Raw genomic sequence first — 24379 nt, 5'->3', positions numbered from 1 at the left:
AGTACGCCGACTCTCTCTCCCTCATCCTAACGACTGCCTTCTTCAAATAACTCCAAGTTTTTAAAATTAAGAAAATTTTGGATAAACGAATTAGGCATGGAATACATATTCATAGCTTAAAGGCCTATCTTCAATAAAAAATCGTACTAAAAGGTTTACAAGTGTCGGTAACACAGTCATTAGGTGACCTGTGTGAAGAGAAGGATAATTGGAATCCTATACTACAATCTGCCTCTCTAAATTTGCTTGTGGTTAACATTGCCCACTTTGAGAAGGCGCTGGTGGCTCTGAGAATGGAAGAGAGTCGTGCTCGTCAAATTCTCCTTGCCGCGCCGGAGGTCACCGAGCTTATGCTCTTGGAGTAAAAGAGAGCGACTGAGGTACACGAGACCGAAAGCAAAAAATTCATTCCAGACGGGGTTTCACACCTCGCGTGGTCAAATTCAATAACAAGCGAAAAAGAACAAACAGCAGAGGCAGCTACTAATAATAACCCCACTATTACAGTCAGCTCCAACAACAAATCGAATAGAACGGCACAAATATAAACAGTACAGAAAGCAAGCATAGAACGATCTGGAAGGGAAGCAGCTACTAATAATAATCCTGCGGTTACAAGCACTGACTTTGGTTTCGAGCATAACATCATTAATCTATCAACCATGGCCCTAACGACGGAGGGAAGATCGGTCCTCTCTCGAGGCCTTACATTTTGCCCTACCACTGGTAAATACAACGAATTCTCGGTGTTAGAAGATTTGGATAACTTTGCACGAATGTTGCGACTCCGGGAATACTTTTTTGATCGGACACAGTTTACCGCGGATAGCAGAGAATTCTTAGTTACTAACCACCACTGGACTCCTAATAAAGGAAGGGGCAATCATTTGGACATGTACATTAACGCCGTCAGAAGGACATAATTTATGCCTACAAAAACCACACTCGATGGAAGCAGAACTTGTCTAAAAACAAACAGGACGCATTGGAGGCTCTCAGCAGGAGGACAGATATAATCATAATGCCAGCGGATAAAGGAGGTGGTATAGTTGTCATGAACCGCAAAAAAATGTAAGAAGGCTTGAGACAACTCTCTAACATTTGTTTCTCTCAACGTCTCGAAGCAGACCCAACTCCGCAATACCATTATTTTGTAGCAGAGACTCTGGATCAACCTGCAAAGAATGCCCCGCCGCGGTGGCTCAGTGGTTAGGGCGCTCGACTACTGATCCGGAGTTCCCGGGTTCGAACCCGACCGCGGCGGCTGCGTTTTTATGGAGGAAAAACGCTAAGGCGCCCGTGTGCTGTGCGATGTCAGTGCACGTTAAAGATCGCCAGGTGGTCGAAATTATTCCGGAGCCCTCCACTACGGGACCTCATTCTTCCTTTCTTCTTTCACTCCCTCGTTTATCCCTTCCCTTACGGCGCGGTTCAGGTGTCCAACGATATATGAGACAGATACTGCGCCATTTCCTTTCCCCAAAAAACCAATTATTATTATTATGCAAAGAATGAAGACATATCCCTACGGTTATCTAAAGCCCTCACCGCACCACACCCGTCACCAGGCCGAGTCTACGTGTTACCGAAAATCCACAAAAAGAATAATCCTGGAAAAGAATAATTTTGTTGCAATAAGCAATTCAGTTTTCGCCAGATTACAACCTATCGCTGTTCTTCAGGGCTCCAAAATACATTTGTGAAATGGGAGTCTCGAGCCATTCTTAGGTTTGATGTTAGATTATTTCTGTAATTTTTGAATTGCCGAAGCAACTCTTCATCTTTTGATTGTACAAACTGTGCGTACAATCGGTTCTTATGCTTGATCATTTGGAGTAAGTCGGACGTTATCCAGAGTTTCCGTGCTTTTGATGATGTGGCTGTCTTTCTTAGTGGAAAATGTGCATCATATATAGCCTTGAATGTGGTGATGAAGTTAAGGTAAGCGGTATCACTACTATCTTCCTCAGAAAGGTGGTTCCAGGTCTGTTGGCTAATCGCAGCAAGAAAGGATTCAAGATTTTTTTTCGTTATAGATTGTGTATAAATTATTTGCCTTTTGTAATTAACATGTACAGCTTTATCAGCAATCATGACGATTCCAAGATGATCGGTAATGTCGGTATATACTACGTCTGCAGTTACTAAATTACTGTCAACATTTGTAATGAATACATCTAATAAAGATTCACTTTCTAAAGTCACTCGGGTCGGCTTTTTAATACGCTAAAAAACCATTAGCGGCAATTAAATACTGGAGTTCTTTTTGGGATGGACTCAATGAAAGCATATTTATGTTAATATCGCCACCTAGAACCATATATATAGACTGATCAGTTGCGTAGCTAAAAGTCGTTTCAAGAAATTCAAAATGATTAATGGCACCAGATGGTGGCCTGTAAATAACACAGAAAAGTTTGTTAGAACTTCGTAGAGTGCGCACTTCGTAATCAGCAGTTGTCGTCGTGTATTCTACGACTATTTCACACGATAATCTTTCTCTAAGCAAAAGCGCGACGCCGCCTCCCCTTTTATCTTCGCGGTTTTGATAGAAGCACTGATAGCCAGGACGGTGAAAAACAATTGATGCTGGTGTGTACCAGGTTTCAGTTAACATGGTCGCTGTTAGTGACACCCCGAAAGTATCGAGTAAAACAGTTAATTCATCTTCTTTGTTTGTTAAGGATCTGACGTTTAAATGAAAAGCTGACTAAACAGATTTTTTTTGGTTTCACTATATCCTTAATTTCGTGTGGCCGATAACCCATGTCGAGAAACAAATTTTAGGTGTCCGCCGGTATAAATCAACAATTCGACGCAAATCATCAAACTTGGTGATCGCCATGACTGCTGAGGTATCCGTTCTGCGCACAAATATTTTACCATTCCGAGTCCATGCATATTTCCATTTCCACTCCTTCTTTTTTGCATTTGCCACACCGAACAGTTTTTTCATGGAAGGAGTCAAGTGCTCATTAATGAAGGTGGGAGTTTTGGGTTCAAGTTCAATGTCCTCTGACGTTATCCTCAGCTTTCAAGCTTTCTCAAGAAAGCAGTCACGAACTGATCTGCGAACAAACTGCACCACTATATTTGGCGCTTCTGTATTCCCCGTAGTTCGAACGCGGTGACAGACCTCGATGTCTCCACTATCAAGGGGCATCTTAATAGCCTTCGCTATCTTTTTTGTGATATCCATGACATTCTCGTCTTGCGTCTTCGGAACACCTTTCACTTCAACGTTGTGACACCACATGTGCTGTTCATTTTGTAGAAGTTTCACTTCATGCTCTTGAACTTGAGCATGCAAAGCGTCTCGTTACTTTCCTAGTTTTACTACAGATGTTCTTAGCTCTCCATTTTTCAATTCAATGCGGTTCACGGACGTTTTCATTTCTTCATAATTCTCGTTTATGAAGTCTAGACTGTTCTTTATCTCGCGGATGTCCTTTCTTATGTCTCTTTCAAGACTTTCCCGTAGTTCGCGGAACTCTTGTGTAAGTTCTCGTTTACGTTCCTCAAAAAGTTTAACAAGTTCGTTTGACATTGCCACTGGGCAAAGGGGAAAATAGTCTTGCAGCTCGGTTGACGCAATGACAACAGTACACAAGAGCAAGTACAAGCGTTAGTTAGCATGCAACAGCAGCAGCTGTTGCATGCCAACTATCGCCCACCCCAACATATCTTTCATTTACACGTACTCCAACATTAGAATTAACTTCCTAGATGTTGAGATTTCGGTAAACGAAGGCTCACTTACCACCAATGTATAAGAAAACTTACGGACCGTCAAAACTACCTACACTTCAAAACCTGCCATCCTCGTCAATCTAAAACAAGCATCCCATACTCTCAGGCACATCGATTTAGAAGAATATATTCTCAAGAAGAAGACTTCGTTAAGAATTCTAAACGCATGCGATAAGTCCTCATTAACCAGCGATAGCCCCACACCCCCCCTTGTCGACGATGTCATTGAAATGTCATCTAAACTCAACCGAGACCAAATACAGGAGGGACGTCGATACAACGAGCAAACAGATCACTGGGCAAATCTCGTACTTACCTTCACCAGTAACCCGCCTAACGTAAACAAAATCGACAGGAAACATTTCAACATTCTCGAACAAAGCGAGCGCCTCGCCAAAGTTCTCACTGCTCCCCTCACGCAGTCTACAGACGACCGAAAATCATCAAAACTTTCTAATACACTCAAAAACAAAAACCTGCCGTTTTTGGGGTGCTGGCCCTGTGAAAAAAGCATATGCCTTGTCTGCAAACACAAACATCAAGCTGTGCAGTAAGCACAGCTTCAAGCTTCAAATATAAAATTAATGGCAACTGTGATTGCAATTCCTGCAACGTTATATACCTCCTAGAATGCAGTGTGTAAAGTATGCAGTATATTGGGGAGACCATCAACCCTCTGCAAATTCGCTTCAATAACCACCGCGCGCATATCTTATCCCTACCCAACCTCCCCTTGCCGAAACACATTACAGGGATACAGAGGTGGTTTACGAATCTCCCGCGTCCCGCGAGAGCGCAGTGGAAGAGAACAGCAGAGAAGGAAACCTCGTCCATATCGACCAACGTGAAGACACGTTGAGGCGCCGGGGATACTTCGAACCATCCGAGCGAGCTTATTTCTTGCGCTGTGTGCGTTGTTCCTCGTGCTGCGTGCGTTGCGGACGTATAAAATGTGTCATCTCAGTTCAAGCACAAAGTTAAACACGAGGTACTGCTCTGCCTTCGGGTGCACAAACAACAACTGCCGCGACTGTGTAGTCTTTTACTGTTTCCCACAAATCAAAAGCTCGCAGCGCAGTGGGTCGCAACTCTGAAGAGGGAGAATTTCAAGCCGGCCAAAGCAAGCGCACTCTGTTCGAAGCAGTTTCGTCAGAGCGGCAGTTGCACTGCAGAGCTTGTCCTCAATGCGATCTGTAGGGCTTTCTATCAAGCAGGCATGCCTGAACCACGACACCGTTCCTTGGATTTTCTCGCGTATGAGACGCGTGCCACCATCGCCAAGCTCTGCTAAAAGACGAAAAGGGATGTAAAGGCTGCTACTTCCGATTCTAATTTCATTGCTTTATAAGAGTTCAGCTCTCTTTGTGTGTGCAGCTTTGTGTGAAGTTTCCACAGCAATCAGTCCTCGAAGAGTGACCCCGCGATAGGACAAAAGGACACAAGCAAGGGCACGCAAGGACATGACGCGAGGGGACACACTACATGCCTCTGTGCTAATCGTTTCGTACTCATTGGCGGCATGATTATTCACGTGCGGACAGGCTATTAAAAGAGCCCACTGATATGTCGGAGACTCGGAGGTCGTGTTGGCTCTGCGAGATGCTTTCCCGCATGGTACGTGCCTGACATGCTTTTGGAGCCCTTGTGGAAGTTTTATAGAGCCTCGGGCATGTGTAGCTCTCCTCAGCACAGGCGCGGCTTGACCTCATGGGGCGTGCAGAGCAATGTTCGGTTCGACCCGTCCAGCAAGCAAGCAAGCATCCAAGTTGTTGATATTGATACGGGAATAAAAGAAGAGGCGGAGAGCGAGCGCGAGCGGCGAGCGCGCGGCTCTAGCACGAGGGAGATAGAACGAGAAAGCTTGGCCGCCGCCGGTCGTGCTTCGCCGGCTCTCCTCCGTACTGCTGCTATATTTCTCTGGGCGGGCCCGTGGCCACCCCGTGGCATCCCACACCGTAACATTTTGGTGGCAGCGGTGGGATCATGCCGCTCACCCACTCCCAGAATCAAGCACCCGACGTGCCAGACGACAGGAGTCCACCACCAGCCGATAGCGCCGACGACGCGGCGGCCGGCGCCGCTAGACCTAGGCGCTCGGAGAGGCTCGGCTCTTCGCAGCAGCCGGACGCCGGTGTTGAGCGCCTCCTGGATACAGTCACCCAACGGATGGACGCATGGGAGGCCCGTCTGACTGCCCAGGCTGGGGAGATGGAAGCTCTCCGGCGCGAACTCCGTCGCCTGGTGCCAGCCGAGCCGAGCACAGGTCAGGTGCCTTTGGGCGTCCCCGCCGCCGCTGTTTACGGCTCTGCCGTCGCTGGGCCTGCGGTCGTGGCCGCCAATGGCGTGCTCGGTGCGGGTGCGTCCTCGCCGCAGTGTTCGTTGGACGTTGTGGAATTGCCCACATTTGACGGCACCATCTCGTGGGATGCTTACCGCATCCAGCTGGACGGTATTGCGGCGGCGAGAGGCTGGGACGAGCAAATGAAGGCATGGATGCTCGTTGCAAAACTGAGGGGCCGCGCCACCGAGCTGCTGCAGAACGTGCCGCCCGACCAGCTGGGCTCTTACACTGTTCTGGCGGGCCTCCTCGCCGACCACTATGGTGCCTCAGGTCAACCCCGTGTGCAGTACCACCGCCTGCGAGCCCGCCGTCAAGAGCCCGGGGAGACGTACCAGGACCTCGCCGCCGCCATTGAGCGCCTGGCTCTGCAGTCGCTGCCGGGAGCGCCTCAGAACGCCGTGGCCCTGGTCGGCACCGAGGCGTTTGTCGACGCCATCCGACTCCCCGAGGTGCAGCGCTTGGTCCGCTCTGGCCGTCCTGATTCCGTCCGCGCCGCCATGGCGCTCGCCATCGAGGCGGAATTGACTTTGCTGGCCACGCGGGGGTCGCCACCGTCTGCCGAGCGCAGCGTCCGGGTGCAGGCTCCTCGGTCCGCAGCCCCAACTGCGGCCTCTATCCGACGCCTGCGTAACGACGTCCGCATGACCTGCTTCCGCTGCGGCCTGCGGGGACACTACGCGAGGGACTGTGCCGGCCCTCCAACGTCGGGAAACGATTTGGCGGAACTCCGGGGGCAAAAGTCCGTCCCCACACTCCTTCGTTCTCCGCGTCCCCTCCTTTCGTCGGCTCCGATTACCACTGATGCTCCTTACGTGCTCGTCGACGTCGCCCTGCTTGACCGGCACGTAAAGGCCTTGGTTGACACTGGAGCGGCTGTCAATGTACTGCACAAATCGTTTGTTGCTAACGCGCCCCACCTGCTTCTGCCAGCCGCCAAAACCCGGCTCTTAGCTTTTAACGGCACCCCTGTGGAGCAAGTCGGACGTGTCGTCGTCAACCTGACAGCACTCGGAAATACCATCTCCACCGAGTTTGTTGTCGCAGACAGCCCTATTTGGCCAGTGGTCCTCGGGTGCGGGTGGTGCCAGCAAGCCGGAGTCGTCCTTAATTTTACTAGAACCAAACCACGGGCGAGCCGAACTCTCTGTGGGCCGGGCTGGCTTAGCCGGGTTTCCAGCCTCGGTGTCGCCCTGTGGCAGTCCCTGGTGTCGGCGACCAAGCGTGCCTCAGCATCTCTGCGTGACCTCGCGACGAAGAGGCCGTGTCGAGTCAAGCCGTTCGACGTCACTACCGTGACTGTGGCGTCCGCCGTGACCCTGCCACCGCGTGCGGCAACGTGGGTGTATGCCAAGCTTGACAGTCCGGTCACAGCAGACGTGCTGTTCGAACCCATCCGGTGTTCAGCTCCAGCCCGTCAGATGACCTCCCCTCGCAGCCTTCTGCCTGTGCTCAAAGGAGAGGCCCACGTATTTATACTCAACATCAGCAGCGTACCTCTCGCGCTGACTCCCGGCACGCAATTGGGTACAGCCTCAGTTTTGGACCCCGGGTCACCAGTGGCGTCTCTGCAACCTGAAGCCCCGCCTCGCCACCCTCCAGCGCCGGCGATCCTATCATGGGAAGAATTTAACTTTGGACCCAGCCTGACCTGCGCGGAGCTCGCCTCTCTGAAGACCTTGCTGTTCGAGCATCGCAGTTGCCTTGCTCTCAGCGCCGGTGAACTCGGGTGCACTTCCTGGGCTCAACACCGGATCAACACCGAAAACCGCGGGCCCGTTCATCACCAACCTCGCCGTGTAGCGCCAGCCGAACGGAGAGTCATCCAGCAGCACGTGTGCGACATGCTTGACCAGGGAATCATTGCCCCTTCTTGTATCCCTTGGTCCTCCCCTGTCGTCCTTGTGCGCAAGAAGGATGGAACACTCCGCTTCTGCGTTGACTATCGGAAGCTAAATGCTATTACTAATTGCGACGTGTACCCGCTGCCTCGCCTCGACGATGCGCTTGACCGCCTGAAGGGGGCCCGTTATTTTTCCACGCTCGATCTGCTCTCGGGATACTGGCAGGTGCCTGTTCACCCCGATGATGCGGAAAAGACGGCTTTCGTGACTCCCGACGGCCTTTACCAGTTCAACCGTATGCCCTTCGGTCTCTCGAACGCTCCAACCACCTTCCAGCGTCTCATGGACCGAGTCTTAGGCCATTTGAAGTGGACTATGGCATTGGTCTACCTGGATGACGTAATTGTCTACGCGGCTACATTTGAAGAACACCAGAGACGCCTCAAACTCGTCCTCGAAGCCCTTACCTCTGCTGGGCTTCGCATAAAACCAAAAAAAAAATGTTTCTTCGGTTTCGCGGAGGTGACGTACTTGGGTCACGTTGTGAGCCGGCATGGCATCCGTCCCGACCCTGAAAAGCTAAAAGTGCTTACAGCTTACGAAGCTCCCACCACCGCCAAGGAGCTCAAAAGTTTCCTTGGATTTGCTTCTTATTTCCGTCGTTTCATTCCGGACTTTGCCAAACGCAGCGCTCCATTGACCGCCCTGCTGAAGAAGAATGCACCGTGGAGTTGGACGCAGGCCCAACAGCTCGCGTTTCTTGACGTCAAGCACGCCCTCCTCGAGCCTCCTACATTGGCCCATTACGACGAATCGGCCCCCATCGTCCTCCACACGGATGCCAGCCAAGATGGGCTCGGCGCTGTCCTCCTGCAAGAAGACGAGTCTGGTGACCACAAAGTCCTAGCTTATGCCAGCCGCCAGCTTTCCGACGTTGAGCGCCGCCGCCACTCTTCAGAACTCGAGTGCCTCGCCGTTGTCTGGGCCGTCGAGAAGTTCCGTCCCTACCTGTACGGCCGTCACTTCACCATAGTCACGGACAATAGCGCTCTCACTTGGCTGCAGTCCGCCAAACATTTGAATGCCAAGATTGCACGCTGGTCCCTGCAACTTCAAGAGTACAATTTCACAATAGTGCATCGGCGCGGCTCTGCCCATCAAGATGCCGGTTTCCTTTCTCGCCACCCTTGTTCCGTGACGGCTTTGACGGACCTGAGGACTGCACAAACGCAAGATCCCGCCATTGCTGCCATAATCCACTCCCTTGGCACCGCCGCCGGCGCAGGCCTCCGCCAACTACGCCGGGTCTATCGAATGAAGGACGACCTCTTGTGTCATGTGAAGCGGCTCCGTGGTCGACCACCCGTCTGGTTGCCAGTTGTGCCGGCAACACTGCGGTCGCAAATCTTGCGCGGCTTACACGACGCTCCCACGGCTGGTCACCTTGGTCGCGGCAAGACCTACGCACGAGTGTCGGAGCGGTTTTGGTGGCCTAATATGTCCAGAGATGTCAAGGAACACGTGGCGTCCTGCCAGACATGCCAGTAAAGAAAACCGTCCACAGGTGTAACCAAGCCACCCCCGCAGGCTTTTTCGCCACCAAGTTCACCTTTCGAGCTGGTTGGACTGGATCATTTGGGCCCGTTTCCGAAGACGCGTGCCGGCAACCGGTATGTTCTGGTTGCGATCGACTACTTCTCCAAGTGGGTCGAAGCACTGCCCGTTCCAGACACGTCGTCCGCTCATGCCGTCGCGTTTGTGGAACAGCATCTCGTTCTTCGGCACGGTGTTCCCCGGCGCCTCATCACGGACCGTGGGAGCTGCTTTATGTCCCATGAATTCGAGCGAGCCCTCCGCTCCTTCGGCATTGCGCATTCCACTACATCCGTCAATCATCCGCAGTGCAATGGCCTCGTGGAGCGTGTTAACCGTACCCTCACGGATATACTCGCATCCTACGTCGCTCCGTCCCACACAAACTGGGATCGTTTTGTTTCTGCTGCAGCTTTTGCAGTCAACACTGCAGCGCAAGAAACAACGCATGTGACGCCGTTCTCAGTCGTCTATGGCAGAACGCCCTCCATCCCTCTCGACGCGCAGTTGGGCCTTCCCCATTCTACTGCGTCACCAACTGAATCTGCTCAACGACTTCATTCCGCCCGCCTCGACGCCCAGCGCAACCTCCTCACGGCTCACGGGCGTGTGCAAGCGGCCAGCGCGGCAGCACCACCACATCCCCCCTTCCGGCCCGGTGGCTTGGTCCTCGTTCGCCGCACCATCCGTGCGACTGGCCGTGCCGCAAAGCTCTTGCCCCGATACCGCGGCCCTTACCGTGTCGTTGCCCGACTCGGCCCCGTGACATACCGCCTCGAAGACCTGCCAGAGCATCGACCATGCGGTGTGCACCACATTTTCCCAGAGCATGTTTCAAACATGAAGCGATATGTCTACGGCGCCTGCGGTGACTCCGACTTAGCTACCGGGTCCTCATCAGTGCCGTCGTCGCCTGCTGGCTCCATGCCTTCCCCACGCAATGCAGTCCCATAAACGAATCGCCGCTCAATATGCATAAAACTCCCTGAAGTTAGCCTAACCGGTGTGGGACCTTCTTCGGCGACTGCAGACACCTTCGCCCAGCTCACACACTTCGAATTCAACGAAGAGTGTGACCGTTTCCTATCTGCGAGCCCACATTGCATCGCCCCAGGAAACCCTGCATCAAAGCACGGCCTGACTTCTCCGCCCCCCCCCCCCCCCCCGGTGGAAAGGTGATACGGGAATAAAAGAAGAGGCGGAGAGCGAGCGCGAGCGGCGAGCGCGCGGCTCTAGCACGAGGGAGATAGAACGAGAAAGCTTGGCCGCCGCCGGTCGTGCTTCGCCGGCTCTCCTCCGTACTGCTGCTATATTTCTCTGGGCGGGCCCGTGGCCACCCCGTGGCATCCCACACCGCAACAATATTCAGCATCTTTTCCACCCGTTGCTGCCTCGTCACTAGTAACAGCTACGCGATTAAAATGAATACGTTCGACAGAGGTCTCTCTGGTTTCGGTTGCCAATTTAAGAGATAAATTAACTCCAACCAAGTTCTTGTAAGAATACACGACGTTTCGAAGCTTTAATCGGTTTATACGTCAAGGTGTTGTTGCGGGTTAGTTGCAGCTTTGCGTTTAAGCACACATACACTTGGCCGTAAGGTCACTGAACTGAAACTGCGCATCTAGGAAGAGGGAGTGACTCCGAGGAAGCGATTAACGGCTAATACTTTCCCGGCGTCTGCTGAACGTGCGTTGACTGAAGCAGCAGCCTTGTGCGTGCGTGGATTTGGCTTGGTCTCCAGCACAATAGTTCCGTCTAAGTCTATCATGTGGTCACATGCCTCGTAGTGCTTGACCACTGTGCTTCGCTCACTTTGACGTCACCTTCGTGCTGCTTCATGTTTTCCGTGAAGTAGGAACGCTGGGCACTGAGAACAGGATATTTTTCACACAACGACTTGGGCCTTTTCATTAGAAGACGCTCTTTGGGGCGCTGCGAGTGACATCCTATGGTGGTAACCGGCTTGAGTACAGTTCGCATCACTTCTTTTCCGATAATAATTGAGCCGAGGTTTCCCTGACGCCTTTTAGGCGCGGAGTGTATACTCGTCTTTCCGACCTTCGTATGCTTGGACTAGGCGCAGAATTGTTTTGGTTGCGTATTTTTTGATTTCAGATGATACGTGGGAAGAACCAACTGTGGTATCCTTTTCTTTGGATGCTAGCGAAATATTAGTCACCATAATCGCTTTTACAACACCGCGGAAAGCTGCTACCTGCACGGGCCCATGTCGGCAGCTCCTCCTGTCCTCAATGTGACGTCATGAACTCTTCACGAATCAGAGAGGGTGGTGCGACGTACGTTGTTCCCCGCGGCGCCGGCCGCATATTTCAGCTAAAAAAGACAATTCATGTCTTGTTTTTGCTAACTTTGGGTTAGATATTCGAGTACGCAGCATACAAAACTGTAGGACGCCCCTAAGCCGAATTTTCCCAAAAAGTGATTCAGTGTCCCTTTAATGAGAAAACCACCCATTTGATGCAATTAAGTAAACAGTCCTACAGGGTGGGTTCCACAACACCTAAGAAAGAGAGCAACGCGAGTCGTACCTTATTTACAAATTTGGAACAATTCCTCACGGCATTAATGAAAGTGCAGTGTGTTCTCCTCCATCCGCGCATTGCAGAGCCAGTGCTAACCTTACGAGTGGCATCTTTTTCAAGCTTCGCACATCCACTTACAAGAATTTATTCATCCCCCACCCCACCTTATTCCTATATTCCCAGTTCAATCACCTTGCCGAGCGGGGTGCAATTGAAGAACCCTCGCCTAAATGCTCCCGCCATTCGCATTTACCCCCCCCCCCTCCCCACACGACACTTCCCCAAACTCGGTTGTTTTGCCGCCTTTTTTTCTTTTTCTTTTGTGTGTGTCTGGGTGTTTTCATGCACAGTGCACGTGGGCCTAGTTAAGCTAAGGACCCCGCTGATGCAGCCTTGACTCTGGGTGCCGAAGAGGTTCCAGATGACGGAAGTCACCTGCTCTGTCTGCATTTTGTTCTGTTTATTTGTCTACTCTTTATGGCCGGGGCACGCGAGTGCACGCATCTCTAATTTTTATCTGTTAGACAATTCCGCCACCATCTGTTTCTGTGGAACTTACTCGCTCCTGCTATATATATATATATATATATATATATATATATATATATATATATATATATATATATATATAGGTGGAAGCAGTCAGGGTTGCTCAACGGGCCAGTGAAAACTTGCACAGTGAAAAGGTCACAACTCATTCGATTATCTAGGTTTATTCACCAACGGTTTCAGACGGTGGACCGTATATATATATATATATATATATATATATATATATATATATATATATATATATATATATATATATATATATATATATATATATATATATATATATATATATATATATATATATATATATATATATATATATATATATTGTGAGCTTATGTATGCCCGGAGCACAGGAGCAGGCTTTGTTGCCAGCCGCAGCAATGGCATTCGCGACGGAGGCGACGTTGCGAAATGATGATGAACAATAGACAAATGAAGTTGAGTGTCACGCACAGTGCTTACAATTTATAAATCGGTGTTCTATCCTCGGTGTTTATTTTTGTTTGCGAGTTCTTTGCGAGTTAGTTTATTAATATAAATTAACTCGCATAGAAAAGTCAACAAAAATGTACTCTTGAGGATACAATACCGGCATGTTTGCCGGATTATAATAAAAAGTTTGCAGCTTTTAAACTTGCTCAGTATCGCACAACTTACAGACCAATCATGGAGTAGAGTGATGCGTACGCCAGTGGTGGTAGTTAAAATTATTAGACAGGTAGATTGCTACTGAATGGCAAACTGATGTTTGTTTCTTCCGTTTTGCGCTGTTGATTGAAGTATGTCAGTTTACCATGCTGGCTGCGTTTATTCGTGCTTTATTTATTGGACGCTGCACTGCAACGAGTAGCGATTGTTCCCTCAAGTCAAGAAAGGATAGATGGCGGTCAGCCGCTCCTGTGTTGCGTAGTATTGCACACATTGGAGACTGGATGCAAATGACAGGGGCTGCTTCGTTCACGAAATGAACCACCGCGAAGTGTTTGAATTTCAACCATCAGTGTCTTCAAGAATGCGTGCGGAGTGAGCGCTGATGAGCTTTCCGTTGCGATTGCGTGTTATATGAATGCCGGGTTTGGAAAAAAAAACGCTTTGAAGCATTAACAATGTCCATAAGCGCACACGTTCTTGCGCCGACGCACCGCTGCACTTTTCGGGAAGGGAACCATCGAGCGCCCGCACCTGTTCCTCGCGCACGGCTGGCTTGAGCACCACGACGCAGCGAATGTTTCCGTCGTTGATGGCTCTATTAAAAGCGGCTTTGCAGGTGCGCGCCTGGGATGCACGCCGAGCCGCCATGCACAATGCCTCTGCCGTCAAAGTGCTCTTCTAATGGTGGTCATTGTGAGCTTATCCGAAGCGATATACCGAGCTGCAACCACTTTCGCTAGCTCAGTGAGTCGAGCTCGCATGAGGTCCTTTTCAATGGGAAAGTTATGTACGCTCCCAAACGATCCAGCGAGGCATGGGTTGGTAACCGCGCAGGATGTTACGTAGACAACCTCAGTGCAGCGTTCGTTCCGTGTACCTTTCTTTTGGGTAAATACAATATACCGGCAGATCACTGCCGGTCATTATCAACGAAGACTCAACGCTGAACCTAGACAATGTGTACAGCTCTGAATGGCGTGATAGCGATTACGGATTATCTTAAAGGTTCGAAGTGCTTATAGTTTAAGATGAAAACTGCTAATATGCAAGGAGAGCGGGTGTACTCAGTTAGGAGAGCTTACCACCTTGTGATCACATTGTCTAACTACTTCAAATGCGGCTGAAGCTTGATAGGACGATAACATATTACAGCCACAATGCTCAAATATGGTTTTAAATCCTACCATGAAAGAGACGATCGAGAATCTTGGTCACCTACAAATTCTAGGCAGCAACTTCTGCTCTGCAAGAAAACCTCGAAAAAAATATATTTGCTTCAGAAGTAGAGGCATTTCTATTCGAGAGCGCGTAGTTTGCTGTTATCTCTTCAGATACTTGTGCATTTACTTCAGAACAATTTTCTCTCTTCTAATGCGAAAGCATTAGATGGCTCAATCTCAAGGTCATGTTCGCAAAAAGAGTCCATGAGAAACGGCACCATGTGACGTCACGAGCCGACTAGTCACGTGATGATATCATAATTAACACTATTTACCATATCAGTCTAACGCTAATTTATGTGATCAGGCAACGCCAAGATTTACAGTACAATTAATGATGATATCATATGGGCATGACGTAACGCCAAGTCACGTGAAAACAATGCAATGCGATGTCTTAAACAAAGCGTAAACAATGTAATGCGGCTTCGTACCAGGTCACTTAACCACGATGTAATGTTACTACATATCTAGCGATGTGACAACTATAGAGTGTGACGTCATACCGTCATACCCACCTCCCCATCCCCACTCCCCAATCTATAAAGGTGTAGATGAAATCCCAATTATGGCATCACTGGCTGACATCAATATGGTGGCAGCATTGCCGACTACATTCGCATCAAAATTTTGAACAACCGTTAGTCGTACAGCATTCAGGGTGGTTTCAGAGCATTTCTCTTTCCATACAGCTTGCATGTTTCTGTCAAGATGCACGGTAGCTTGCGACAGGGGTTCGGACCGATGACACATGCACCTTCAGTTGCATGCCTTAAGGCGTAGTTGAGGAGTCCACCGAGATGTCGGGATGTGAGAGCTACTGCGCCCTGTCCTTTCCTAAAAACCATTCCTTCCCTGAAAACACATGCTTTCGCATTTCTCCACGTAATCAGGCTGAAGTGCCTTCAGAATTTTTGCAATGCAACGAGAACCGAAGCAACACTTGACGAACGCAACACATGCTGATGACTGCCTACAGCTATGCCCGATATGGATGCGGTATTGCTGTAGTATTGTTGAGTATTTCTAAAGGAGACGATTTTCGTTGTTTTTTAATTAAAACCGATAAGGTGGTTGACTTGGACACTGACCCCTGCCAACTTGTATATTGATAATCTCTCTGTATGACCTACTGTATTCATGTGTATTGTATTTTGTTATTATTCTTCATTCGAATACGATGCGACTGGTCACACGTGTTTGTGTCATACTGTGAAAGACAGAAAACTTCCATGCATTGCGCAAAGACTGTAACCCTTTCACAGAGTGTATCACTTGCGATGTAACTCGCATTTTATTATGTTCCCATGACCTTGCACGGCACGTGTATTCATGAATCAAGCTTAGCTCGACTTTCGCATTCCCTGAGGAGAGCCGAGCCCCGGTCGAAGAGTCGTAAATGAATCGCAGTTTTCTTTCGTGTGGCCCTCTTCTTCAATACACATTTTTGGATCCGGGAAGGCTTTTAAGCAGAAACAGCTACGGATCATGAGCGGGTCGCGAATAAAATGATCCTGTGGATATTCCCTAAGGCGCCGGTCACCGCGGTTGTCACAGCGGAGGGGACTTAAAAACTAAGTACTTTTAAAGTATACTGATCCTCTTCGAGTGGGCGCACCGACCTTCATTTCCCAGTGTGGCGCCACTATAGGTGACGTTCGCGCCCTCCTCGACTTTATACCACCTTCTGCTACTACACATTCAAATTATGCTACACGTCGGGATCCCTCATTTGGTCAGCAGAAAAGGTCAAATCATCTTCGAGAGGTATCGAGACGTTACTTTCACGGCTGAACCGCGTCCTGCAGTGTATTGAATTTACGCCAGCCTTTTACTTCCTCGCTGCACGAACTGCTGTCGTGGAAATGGCAGTGAAACGATTTTGTGAAACTGCAAACATGATGCGCGCGACTTTTTGTGACCGTCTATGGAAGATTGTCCGGCCCTTACGACGTGTTCACTTCTTCGAAACTGGTTATAAGTGGTGTCCATCGGTGCTTGTTCTTACAGCGGACAGCCTCCACCACCCCATTTCGAGGGCGTTCCACTAATGGCTAACCACATAGAGCAGCTGCGCTTCCGCAACATATCGGACGTCTAGACCACGTCCTGGAGCCCATGAGATTTACCGAACACCACTCCAATGGAGCACTTATCGCACGTCAAGGGACAGCAAGCCTGCCCCCTACAAAGGCGCGTACTGCGACAGAAGTGTCTTGACCGTAAAATGTCGAAGCAGGTCCAATACGAAACTACCCCCCCCCCCCCCTATTCTGGTAGTACCCGACAGCGCACAACTACCGTGTAAGGAGCAAGTCGGCAAGCGCAGTGACGACCACACAGGGCACCGCTTAGAACGGTATGGAGACATCCTCAACTCGTTCTGTTGGGATAAGAAAGTTGACTGAGAAATGTGTCCGACATGATCTTCACTCGTCCACGCTAGGTACTAACGTCACTGCTTAGATTGTTCCCAAGGCCTCTAACTCGCTTTCAAGCCAGGCACAACCAAAATGTCCAACCCAAATGTACTACGTAGATGAAATGACACTGTAAAAAAGGTATTTTTAGATCTTACACGCATTCTCTCTGATCGTTACCAGTCGACCGGTGAACACTTAACCAACAGGGAATGACAACTGCACGCCGCATTCCCCTTCACACCCCTACAGTGGACCTTACCATACGAATATCGAGCGTTAAAGATAATGGAAATAGAAGCAAAAATTTTCAAAAACCACTACGTGATAACGTTTCCTCCCCGTTGTCTCCACAAGGGGATGTGAGTGCTAATAGACCATTACAAATAAACAACTTGAAGATTTCAAATAGCCTCCTATCTGAAGCATATATTTCCCTACCTTCACGTGGCGTGAACTTTCGTCCAGCACCAGGCGGGTAGGATCAATTAAAGGAGATAAAAATTTTAGAGGACATTGTGCGCATTAGTCCTACGTCAGTTCTTTCATAAAAAGCCGGTGTATATTTATATGTCATCACTATCAGTGGACCCCACTTCCTGAAAGCGACCAACACATCGATATACATATCCGCTGTGCAACGAGATATTATAAAATACATGAAGACAGACATAACTGGTCCGTTGCTCAAAAGAAAGGAATTCATTCACTACACTAACGCCATCTTATTCGAAGCAGCCTTTAAATCTAACCACAAAAGAGAGGTTCGCAAATCCTTTTAAACAACAAATTCAAGCCAGTAACTTTTGGTCTGAAGGAAACACAAGGAAAATTATATTATAATCCAAAGTAGCAATATGTGAATTCGAGGGCGCGTTGTTGAGTGTTACGTTTTCAGATGCTCGTGCATTAATTTGAGAACAGTGTGTTTTTTGCAACGAAACAAGCGCCAAAGCAACAAATGACCAAAGAAACACCTGTTGATAATTGCGTACTGTTGTACCAAACATGGATGAGGGCGTGCTGTTGTTTTCTTTAGATTTTCTAAGCATGATGCTTTTTGTTTTTAATCAAAGGTGCGCAACTTAAGCATGGCATTTGCGAACCTCGATAAGGATAATCATTCTACGTAGGCTACTTTCCCATGAGTATTGTATTGTTAATATTTTTATTCGATGAATATTATATATATATATATATATATATATATATATATATATATATATATATATATATATATATATATATATATATATATATATATATATATATATTAAAGGGCTGGCGCCTGTAGAAGTTATTGTCTTTCCAGGTATGAGACATACACATGTGACCAGTGACATTGTCATCGTCATCAGATATATATTGAATCGGGAAGACGACGACGAGACTGAGCGAGTGACCGGGTGGACGAAGACGAAGACGACAACGAAGTTCTGACTGCGTTCTGAGTGCCGCTCGTAGCTTTTCCTTCGGTGGTGTACATAGCTGTAAATATATTTGGTGGAGGTGCGCCTTTCCCCTACGTCTACCAACGACGGAGCTCCGCAGCGGCCGACAGCTGACTTCGCTCATCATGACCCAGGACGCCTGCCAGCAAACATCACCATCGGCCATGCCATCACTCTTTATTTCTGCTCCTCGTGACCCTGGGACATTTTCTGGCACCGACAACGTTGACGTGGACGACTGGATCCAGATGTATGAACGCGTGAGTACATACAACCTCTGGGATCCAACCCTTATGCTCGCCAATGTCATTTTCTACCTAAAAGACACTGCCCGAGTCTGGTACGAGATTCACGAAGATGACAACCAGCTGGGACGTCTGCAAGCAGAAACTGCGCGACCTGTTTGGACGGCCGCTCGGCCGAACACTCGCCGCTAAGAGGGACCTTGCATCCCGAGCTCAAACTTCTACGGAATCCTAAGTTTCGTACATTCAGGACGTGTTGGCCCTCTGCAACAAAGTTGACAATAACATGCCCGAATCTGACAAAGTGGGTCACGTGTTGAAGGGGATCGCCGACGATGCCTTCAGCCTGCTCGTCTACAAGAATTGCACTACAGTCGACGACATTATTAAGGAATGTCGCCGCTTCGAGGAAGCTAAAAGCAGGCGTATTAGCCAGCCGTACACACGCCTACCCAACACGGCTGTCACTTCCTCATGTGAAGACCTGCTGCACCGGCAAACTCCTGCGCCTCCAGAAAATGTGACCCGCATCATTCGACGTGAACTCGAAGCTATGTTTCCTGCCTCCCTGCACCTACGTGATAGCGACAACCACTTGCCCACCATCTCTATGATACTAGCCGTCGTCCGTCAAGAGCTTGCAAATCTTGTCCTCCAACCCGTCAGCCCAGACGTCCTTCATCCCCTCCCGACATCACTGCGATTGCTCCTGACCGACCTTCCTACTTCGCTCCACGTCGCCGTAACCCTAACGACTGGCGGACAACCGACGACAGGCCCATTTGTTTCCTCTGCCACCGTAGTAGCCACATCTCCCGTCACTGTCGCAATTATTGGTCCCGTCGTAGCGCATACAATCCTCTCAGCTCTCACCGCAACGACGAACAGCCCAGCCACTTCACGCCCCTCCAGCCCGGCAGAGTGATGCAGTCAATGGCCAGTTTTCCCGCCCCAGCTGCTCCCCGTCCCCCCTGCGTCGGCAGTCTCGTACGCCCTTACGCCGTCGCTCTTCTCCTGGCCCCTACGTACGCTCGCAAGCGGAAAACTAGACACTGCAGTGTCTGGAGGTGATGCTGCAGTACAGCCCCAGTCCCAAAATCCTTGCTTAGCCCTCCGCGCACACCAAAATTTGCTCGCTATTCATGTCGATGGAGTCCCTGTCAGAGCCCTGATCGATGCGGGTGCGCACGTGTCCGTCATGAGTTCAACCCTCCGACGCCGCCTCAGAAAAGTACTGACCCCTGCACCCACAGCCGTTCTCCGCGTTGCCCGCGGCGGAACGCCTCCTGTGGTTGGACTATGCACAGCACGTGTGACCATTTTCGGCCGCCATACATCCGTTCTATTTTCTGTTCTGGGCCATTGCCCTCATGACGTCATTCTTGGCCTCGACTTCCTGTCTGAGCATTCAGCCCTCATCAACTGCGCCACCAGCGTTGTCCAGCTTGACCTTTTCCTTTCTGCTGAGCCACCGTCCCCAGTTGTACCTTGCCTTTGTGCTGTCGACTTTGTCCGTCTAATGCCTAAAGCCGCCACTTACATTTCATTCTCATATTTTCCTCCTGTCCCTGATGGTCCCTACGTAGTCACTCCGGACCTTGACGTCGCCCTCTCTCGAAGTATTTCGCTTGCGCACACTGTCAGTACAATGTCGGCCAACCGAGTGTACCTTCCAGTTCTGAACTTTGGCTCGTCAATCCAACCTCTCCCGCAAGGCATCTCACTCGCCACGCTCTGCCCAGCTGCCGAATGTGTCATATTAGTCGTGGACACCTGCTTACCTTCTACTCATCAAAGCCTGTTGCCTGCCGCCACATCAACCGAGAAACCAACGGACGACTACGCCGACATGATCTCTTCTGACCTACCGCCGATGCAAGCTCACGATCTTCGGTGCCTTTTATCATCTTTTCGCGACATCTTCGACTTTGATGCCCGTGTTTTGACTCGTACCTCTGTAGTGACGCATCGCATAAACACTGGTGATGCCGCTCCTATCCACAGACGTCCATACCGCGTATCCAGCGCTGAACGCACCGTCATTAATCAAGAGGTGGACAAGATGCTCGCAAAAGACATCATCGAGCCCTCGTCAAGCCCTTGGGCTTCACCAGTTGTCCTGGTAAAAAAAAAGGACGGCAGTTGGCGCTTCTGCGTTGATTACCGGCACCTAAACCGCATCACAAAAAAGACGTACATCGTCTCCCGAGGATCGATGATGCATTAGATTGCCTCCACGGCGCCAAATATTTCTCTTCAATTGATCTTCGATCGGGGTACTGACAAATTGCCGTTGATGAAAAAGACCGCGAAAAGACCGCCTTCATGACGCCTGATGGGTTATACCAATTTAAAGTCATGCCATTCGGGCTCTGTAACGCGCCGGCTACCTTTGAACGAATGATGGACTCCCTTCTTCGCGGCTTTAAGTGGTCGACCTGCCTCTGCTACCTTGACGATGTTGTGGTTTTTTCGCCTACTTTTGCCACGCACCTCGAACGCCTCTCCAGTATTCTGACAGTGTTCCGTAACGCCGGACTCCAGCTGAACTCATCGAAATGCAAATTCGGTCGCTGCCAACTCACTATTCTCGGACACCTGGTTGATGCTTCTTGTGTCCGCTCAGATCCAGTCAAAATTCAAGCCGTCAAGGACTTTCCTCTTCCTAGGTCGTCGAAAGATGTGCGCAGCTTTGTCGGCTTATGCTCGTATTTTCGCCGTTTTATCAAAGATTTCGCCGGCATCGCTCGCCCCCTCACTGACCTTCTTAAGGACGACACCCCTTTTAACAGAGGCCCTGCTCAAGAGCAGTCATTTTCCTCCCTCGTTCAATTTCTAACCTCTCCGCCCATCTTAGCCCATTTTGACCCGTCGTCTCCCACAGAGGTTCGCACCGACACCTCTAGATATGGGATCGATGCCGTGCTAGCCCAACGTCAACAGGGACAAGATCGCGTCATCGCTTATTCCAGCCGCCTACTTTCCGCCGCAGAGCAAAATTACACCATTACTGAGCGCGAGTGTCTCGCCCTTGTCTAGGCTGTAGCTAAATTCCGCCCGTACCTGTTCGGCCGCTCGTTCGCTGTTGTCACTGATCCTCACGCTCTGTTGGCTGTCTTCACTAAAAGATCCCACCGGTCGCCTTGGTCGCTGGGCTTTGCGCCTCCAAGAATATTCAAACTCTGTAGTGTACAAGTCCGGTCGTCGCCACCAGGACGCTGACTGTTTATCCCGGTACCCTGTGGAGCCACCTGACCTAGAAGACGCTGAGACCCTGCCCTCCTGCCTCTTAGCTATCACAGCTCTCACCGATGTCGGCAACAAACAGCGCCACGGCTCATCTTTACGCCCTATCTTTGATGGCCTCCGCTCTGCAAACCGATCTCCATCTCTGCAACTTTATGTGCTCTAGAATGGCATTTTATATCGCCGCAGTCTACGCTCCGATGATCCTCCATTGCTGCTTGTCCTACCCCAACATCTACGCTCTTCTGTCCTTGAAGAATTGCACGATCTGCCGACAGCCGGCCACCTTGGCGTGTCCCACACGTACGCTCGAGTGCGGCACCGCTTCTTTTGGCCTGGCCTGTATCGTTCCGTCAAGCGTTACGTTGCCGCTTGCCACCTGTGTCAACGTCGGAAAAGGCCTTCCACTTTGCCTGCCGGTCTCCTACAACCCATCGACGTACCTCCGGAACCATTTCACGTTGTTGGCCTCGACCTTCTTGGCCCTTTTCCCATGTCCCACTCCGGCAACAAGTGGATCGCTGTCGCAACTGATTATACGGCTCGGTACGCCATCACGCGTGCTTTGCCTACCAGCTGCGCTACCGATGTCGCCGATTTTCTTCTCCAAAACGTCATTCTTCACCATGGCGCCCCTCATCAACTGCTCACCGACCATGGTCGTTATTTTCTGTCCCGAGTGATTAATGACATTCTTCGTTCGTGTGCCACGCAGCACCAGCTCGCGACAGCTTACCATCCACAAACCAATGGGCTTACGGAATGGTTCAACCGCACGCTCACCGGCAAGTTAGCAATGTACGTCTCGCAGACCACCGAGATTGGGACGTTGCCTTGCCTTATGTGACTTTTGCGTATAACTCTTCACGGCATGACACAACCGGCTATTCCCCTTTCTACCTTTTGTTTGGTCGGCACCCCATCTTGCCTTTGGACACACTCATGTCGTCTTCTTCAGTCGCCACCACTGCTTGCGCTCAGGAGGCCATCGCCCAGGCCTCGCTGGCGCGCCAAATAGCCCGCAGTCGGCTCCGTGCCTCACAAGCTTCCCAGAAGTCCGCCTACGACCGCCATCACCGGGCGGTCGAATATGAACCCGGATCACTCGTCCTTCTCTGGACGCCGTCACGCAGCGTCGGTCCCTCCGTGAAGCTCCTTTCTCACTACCGGGGTCCTTACCGTGTGGTGCGCCGTGTCACCGACGTAAACTATGAAATTGCACCCTTTGCGTGCTCGCCATCGTCCTCCGCCCCTCCACCGACGTCGTCCATGTCTCCCGTCTAAAGCCTTATCACGACGTTCATACGTCGCCACTCTAACGCCGAGCCGCCGTCTTCTCAGCCGGGGGTCCTGAAGCGGGCAGACGACGACGAGACTGAGCGAGTTAACGTGTGGTCGAAGACGAAGACGACAACGAAGTTCTGACTGTGTTCTGAGTGCCGCTCGTAGCTGTTCCTTCGCTGGTGTACATAGCTGTAAATATATTCTTTCCCGCAACAATATATATATATATATATATAAATTGTAGCGAACCAGGACGGTGGTGATGGTGGTGAAAAAATTTTTAATCATAGAGAGAGGTGCTGGGGGTCGTGACCGGAAGGGTCACGCCCTTACAACTACTAGGTTAGATGCCTAGTCAGGCACCTCATTGGCGGTTGCCGCAGGCCGGGCGCGCTGCGTTAAGGCCCTTTGTGCCTCGAGGGTGCAGGAACCAGACAGTGTCGCCTCCCAGTTTTCTCGGGTGGGGCTTAGGATAGGGGGTAGGGATGGGTTCCGCTGGCAGGCCCACACCATGTGGTAGGTGTCAGACACCTCACCACAGTGCGAGCACCGACCATCGAATTGAGAATCGAAATGATTTAGAGTTGCCGGGCACTGCATGTGTTAGTGAGCAGGCGCAGGAATACCCGCTCGTTGGCCTTCCCCAGCCCTTTGCACGGGGTGGGAAGAGTTTGGTGCGTGAATTTGTAATATACGCACATTTCATTAAAAGTGTTAAACGGATTGAAATCGGAGTACTGGTCACATTTGTATCCCGTGGGAAATGCCCGGAGAGAAAGCGCGCGGGCGGCGGCGTCGGCTGCTTCGTTTCCGCGGAGGCCTTGGTGACCTGGAGCCCAAACGATGATCGGCGCGCACGATACATGTCTCGGCTACAATTTTGGTAAATGCGATAAGCCAGGGGAGTAGCCCACCCTTGCTCGACGTTTCGACAAGCCCCTCGCGAGTCGGCGATTATGTATTTAGAGGAGTAGTCTGAGGCTGCAAGGGCGATGGCAACCTCTTCTGCGTGAATTGCTGACTGGGCCTTGAAAGGTACTCACAGTCTTAAACATCAGGGCCTGACCAGCACAACGCCACCTTTTTCGACTTTGTTACGGATAGCCTTGTCGGATGCCGTCTCAGTGGCAGCTTCCACTTGTGGCTGATGATGCAGCTTCAGGACGAAAAATCTCCTTAGGTTAAGAGATTCATGTGAGGGAATGTACGCTGCGTATTCGGTGCTGCCAAATTTTC

The 24379-nt window shown here is 50.3% G+C and overlaps 1 protein-coding gene across 1 annotated transcript in view; it reads left to right on the top strand.

The window, feature by feature from the left end:
• Window positions 1-24379, top strand: part of LOC144095604 (uncharacterized) — a 102481-nt gene that overhangs the window by 10279 nt on the left and 67823 nt on the right. The gene's annotated exons all lie outside the window — the stretch shown is intronic.

This window comes from Amblyomma americanum, chromosome 6, assembly GCF_052857255.1.
Source record: "Amblyomma americanum isolate KBUSLIRL-KWMA chromosome 6, ASM5285725v1, whole genome shotgun sequence".
NCBI lineage: Eukaryota > Metazoa > Arthropoda > Arachnida > Ixodida > Ixodidae > Amblyomma > Amblyomma americanum.
Note: the sequence above shows the minus strand (reverse complement) of the source record. Positions and strands in the feature narration are given on the sequence as shown.